Source organism: Girardinichthys multiradiatus, chromosome 5 (assembly GCF_021462225.1).
Source record: "Girardinichthys multiradiatus isolate DD_20200921_A chromosome 5, DD_fGirMul_XY1, whole genome shotgun sequence".
Taxonomy (NCBI): domain Eukaryota; kingdom Metazoa; phylum Chordata; class Actinopteri; order Cyprinodontiformes; family Goodeidae; genus Girardinichthys; species Girardinichthys multiradiatus.
Genome location: NC_061798.1, coordinates 339,995 through 345,966, shown reverse-complemented (window position 1 = coordinate 345,966; position 5,972 = coordinate 339,995). Strand labels below are relative to the sequence as shown.

The 5,972-nt window shown below is 45.1% G+C and overlaps 1 pseudogene; it reads right to left on the bottom strand.

Moving 5' to 3' along the window:
- Window positions 1-982: 982 nt before the first annotated feature.
- LOC124868421 lies at window positions 983-2,321 on the bottom strand (annotated as a pseudogene).
- Window positions 2,322-5,972: the final 3,651 nt, after the last annotated feature.

The following is a 5,972-nucleotide window of genomic DNA, read 5'->3' as shown; positions in this document are numbered from 1 at the left end:
CTCTGCTTTTAGGCTTCATAGTTTCAGCAGATTCTGGATAGAGGGAATGAGTTCGGCGTTGACGTATGATGTGGTCATTGTGGATTTGATAATAATCCTCATCCACAGCATCCAGCCATTGGTGTCGATTTTGGCTGGAGTGATTTGTGTCACAGCCGCAGCTTTCTCGGTGGAATTTCAGACACTTCACGTTGAGCAGATGAAGTTACGAGGTTCTTACTGTAAATATGTGCGTGGAAGACATACATCCATCAACTTCATCCCACTCCTGCAAAGCTTGTGGAAGTTGTGAGTTGCCGAAAGCCTCATCCACCGGTCCTGTAGTGCTATTGACAACACTCTCCCCTTCCTGTTGGACCTCTTCATGCGAGGTAATATATTTGACAAACACGCTCGGAGATGGTGCTCTCGACGAAGAGGTTAAGGAGAACGTAGAGTAGAAGACATAGCGAAACAGAGGGTGGTATGGACCCATACCAGAGCTTCCAGAGGAGCCAAGAAAGAACACGGTCTCTGCATATGCAGGCAACTCCAGAAGTCCCTCTACTCCATTCATCGTAGGGGTTCGTAGTCTGGACTTTTCTTCAGAATAGTGACAATGGCATCTGACACGACATAGCTTTTATTTACTCACGCAACTTAAGTGCGAACACAAAAAAAAGCAACAGAAAATGTACAAGGTTTCCAACAGCAGCTACTAGTGGAAACGGAGCCCTAGTTGAGCATCACAGTCTGTGAGGATGATAATGATAACAAAGATAGTGGATCTTCAATGGAAAAGATGTATTGCCTCAGGACACAATGCTACTTAAGGAGCCAAACAATGGGGGAGGATATGTAACAAAAACACACAGTTGCATTTTTCAAGGCATACAAAGGCCCCATGTGCAAGACCATTTGTACAAAATGTAGTAAGTTCTTAGTTTTACTCTCTCCTGACAGTATACTCCACGAACTCCCCCCTCCCAACATCGACTGTCGGTTAACATGGCAAAACGCTGTAAGACTCGGACTCTGTGGACACAGAAGAAATCTGTCCTCGTTTGTTGGTCACAGGCTTTCGCTTTCTGGCTCTATCTGCTGGTGCTGATGATCGTGAGCATGCTCCTGGTGGTTTGGTTAAACACCCAGGAAGGCATAGAGGATGGGGTTCAGGCAGCAGTGGAAGTAAGTCAGAGCTTCAGTGATGGAGAGCCACGTCTCCACCGCCTGCTGCAGCTGCAGCTCGCCGCTGGGGGACACGACAATGTTCAGCATTGTAAGGGTGTCCACAACGATGCCGACGCAGCCCAAGAAGAAAACATTAAGGATTACCATCATCTTCAAGGCTTTCTTCTTCTTCTTCTTCTTCAGCACCTGGCCCTTGGCACTTTGGGAGAGACTGGAGATGATGATACAGTAGCAGCCAAAGATGACCAGTCCTGGTAGGACAAAGCCCACCATGTGCTGGAAACGGAAAACTGCCATCCATATCAGACCGCTTTCTGCTGGGTAGATGCGCTGACAGATTGCGCTCGAACCGGTGCACTCCATGCCGTTCTCCACGAAGAGGTAGCTGGAGGAGCTTACATTCTGTACATCTGTAGATCACTCTGCTCACCAGCAGCTTTCTCTTGACCTGGCTGTTGGTGGCACGCACGACTGCCAAGTACCTGTCCAAGCTGATGAAGGCCAGGATCAGGACACTGCTGTACAGATTCACCATGTAGACCGTGTGCGCGAAACACAGAGGAAGCCTCTGAAGTGCCACGTCTTGACAGAGTCTGCTGCCCAGAAGGGCAGAGTGAGGACGAAAAGGGGGTAGGCAATGGAGAGATGGAATAGGCACTTATCCGTCATAGTTTTGACCTTCTTCTGATAGCCCATGACGAGAACGACCAGTCCGTTGCAGAGGATGCCCAGGGTAAATATTATGCCAGAAGCTGTAGGAAGAACAATCTTGTTAAAGTTTCTGCTGAGCACTTGGGTGCATGGCTCATGGACGTTTAGGTCAAAGTCTGCAGAGCCATCGGAGGTGGTGGTGGTGTTGTCAGTGCTGTTGTCAAAAAACAACTCATACGCAATGTCCTCCTAAAATAGAAAGAGACAATGTTTTTTGCTATTCTTTTGTTAAATAGAAAAACTAATTGTACATAAACAAGGTTTTCTGACCACAATACTGGTCCGAACTTTAACTGCTCTCAAGAACAACAGTTTAAAACTTTAAAGAGCTGTATGTCACATGTTTATTGATATAGGAAAACACAATGAAGCAAAAAACAAAAAGATATGCGAGCTTCGCTTCAGTTAAGAAAAAACAACACAGAACCCACCTCTGCCATTTTTTAGCTCTTGCTGATCTTGGAAAGCATTGGTGCGACAGTGTGCTTGCGTGCTTTGCACGAGGACGTTTAGTTGTCTGACGGTCTGCACGTGGACCTTCCCAGGTTAATATCAGGCACAGCCAGACACAATTTATTTTGGTTTTTTTTACTTTTTCAAGATCCAGGGTTAGGGGCTGGTGAGTCCCGTCAGTTCCCTCGACCACGAAATAAAGAGAGAAAAATAAAATAAAATAAAACACAGACACATGGGGCAGCAGCTTAGTACGGATCCTCCGACACCGCATCATCATCAGTAGCGTCAGCGTAAGCAGCAGCAGCCTCTTGGAGTGAACGTCTGCACACGCGGCTGCATGGAGGCCCGCAGGATCTACACACATACTCGTGACAGAGACAGCAGAGCGAGCCGGTCTTGCGGTCCTTGTCGCGGGGGCACAAGCGGCAAATCTTCCTCTTTCTATTTTTCTCTTCAGCGACCTCCTTCTCCTCTTCTTCTGCCTCCTCCTGCTCATCCTCCTCCACCGCACACTCCCCCTCCATGACTACAACCGTACAGCGAGTGAACTGTCCCCTACACATGAGGGACCGGCGTTCGCCCGCATCCCTGACCAGCTGTGCAGAGGGTCCTTGCTTCTACTGTTTCTGCTCCTGCTCCTGCTTCTGCTTCTGCTTCCTCCACCTCCTCCTCGGGTACGGGGTGAAAAAGTTGTTGCACGTCAGGTTGTGTGCTCTGTCGAGGTAGGAAAACTTCACTGGCTGTCCGTTAACTCTTACATAACTTTTCACCTCTCATCGACTCTTTTTATTTGGCACCCCAAAGGACAATCCTCAGTCAGAGATCAGTTGTACGTTTTCACAAGTTTATTAAAACCAATCTGAATTCAGAGAGGGGACATCATTGGAAACGTTTGTGTTTTGTCTGACTGGGGCTGCTCTCCACTCCGTCATATACCCCAAGTTGCTGTCCAGCACCTTTTTTTCAGTTACATACACAATCCAGTGTATATCAGTGGATGTCTCTCCTGCAACAGCATAAAAAAACAGAGATACATTTCATCATTTAATAAACAATTGTTTCCCACACGACTTCAGGAAGCTTCAGGGTGGAATACTTATCAGAAGTTCGGACCAGCACAGAGAGGAGTAGCATGCATCCCCAACACACTGCCGGTTCCTCACGATACAGACAGAAAACACCTGCAAACCTCAACCTTCAAAGATACTTTATTGATCCCCGAGGGGAAATTAGAATTCCACTACAACCCATCCAAACATACATCATGACACAAGACAAGGGGGGGACGGGTCACCGAGGCTTTGCTGCCCACTCACAGGCGCTGCCCTTAATGAATAATGAACACTCATTATGTTATGATAGTAGAGGCCAATGTTAAAGTTTTTTCTAACTATCAAAAGCATAACTAAAATTCCTAATAAAAATGAATCTATAAACAGCAAAGTCCCAAATATATCTTAGTCTTAGCTACTAATAATAAGGCATTTATATTTCCACAATTCCCCCTTTTGATCTCCACCAGGAGATCACTCCACATAGGGTGCAGCCAGCTCCAGCCCCTGAGGTCCGTCTGTCAAAGCACACATCTGATAAGTAGGAGGTTTAGATTCAGCACTCCCCTTCTAAATTGTGGCAGTGATGAAGCGAACCATCAGAGCCCTGATGCATGGTACACAGCAACAACCACAGGTAACCATAATGGCAACAAACGTAGCAATAGAAATCATTAATGACATTATTAAACCTTTCCATTTTCCAAACATATCAGAAACCATTGCTCCAATGCATTGTCAATCCCTGAATGCTCGTGCATAGTTGTACTCAGAGTTCTAAATTCTTCTAAGGCTCGGGTTACAGATCCGTCAGGAGCAGTGTTATTGGGGATAAAAGTACAACACATATCTCCAAACATGGCACAGACACCCCCTTTTTCAGCTAGCAACATATCCAATGCCATTCTGTTTTGTATGGCCATGAGAGAGGAGGGGGCTGGTTGTTCTGAGAGACCTTCAACAGCATCCCGGGTTAAGTTGGCCAGTTGTAGTACATTGTAATGAATATAATTAATGCGATCTACATTCTTGTTAGGAGTTACTGTCAGAGTCTGAGTCTGTGTGTGTGTGTGTTGCGTGTGTATTGTATTCTTGGTTATCTAACCATTCAGAATCAGAATCAGCTTTATTGCCAAGTTCATGCATATTGTAGAATATAAAATATCTATGTGTGTAATATTAACTATCTCTGTGTGTAACTGACATGTGTACATAGAGCAGAGGGGTTCAAGCTTAGGGAGTGAAGTAGAGAGTCCAAAGTCATAAATTAGTGAAGGACAAGGAATCACTGATGGGGGAGAAGAAGACAGGGGAGAACAGCGCACAGAGAGGGCAAGGTCATAAATTGGGGAAGGAGACAAGGCTAGAGACAAGGCAGGATACGTTTGTTATAAGAGAAGAACCAGAAGTACTCCTTATTTGGATATGAGGTTATATGGTTGCTGGGGAGATATCCACAGATAGAATGATTGTGTATGTGTACTGCATAGCAGCGAGGGGTATATAAAGGTATTTGTGGCCCCTCCAAAACGGACAACGCACAGACGTTTCCAGGTACCAGTGTAAGTGTGTGTCCCCTCTCTGAATTCAGATTGGTTTTTTATAAACTTGTGGAAACGTACAACTGATCTCTGACTGAGGATTGTCCTTTGGGTGCCAAATAAAAGAGTCGGGGAGAGGTGAGGAGTAATGTAAGAGTTAACTGATGGCCAGTAAAGTTTTCCTACCTCAACAATACAAACAAGGAATTTGACTCCGGTACACTTTGCTCTTTTGTTCTGTTTTTGCATTACATTCAGTGTTTCAGTTGGTGCTGGAGTTCTCAGGTGCGCCGGATGACAGGTGTTTTTCATCTGCTGATTGCTCGGAGGAGTACTTAAGTGGGAGGTGTTGGAATAATTGAATAAAGATTTGTCTTATATTGTTTTTATTCTTTAACTTGACTATTTGATTATATAACTTTTCATGATGCATGTGTGAGAAAGGATGTGATGAGTTTGTCTGCAGGCAAAGATCATAAATGGAGCTGAGCTTGCTGAGGAGGAAGCAGTCCGCAGTTGAGGAGGTCATAAAGATGAAGGCTGATTGCAGAAGACACACTGATCCTAAGATGGAGACTGTGGAAGTGTGTTGTTAAAAGATAAAGCTGTTTATGACCTGTTTATGATGCAGCTGTTGTTTCCCATCCTTTAGAGAACAATGTTTTTGTAAATAGGGACCCCCAAAGATAATAAAAAGAGAGGTGCGGGCAGATGCTGTCCAGAGCGGTGCGAGATTTGTAACTGAACACATCTTGACCGTTCTCCTCACAGCGAGTAAAATAACTAATTATTTGTCTCTCTCTTCTTTTTGTGATGTTATAAGTATTGTAGGTTGTTTAAACCTGACAGGAGGCTGCCAGCACTTCAATGCCAGAGTGTTTGCCTTAGTGGTTTCTAGCTGAGGCTTTGTTTACCTTGCTGAGTTTCGACTCCGTTCCAGAGTATCTCTGAGCATCTGGATTATTAACTACTGAGTTAAGGAACTACCTTCTTTTGGATTTCTCTCACTTCCGTCTGAACCTTTCGGACACGGACCAAGCTG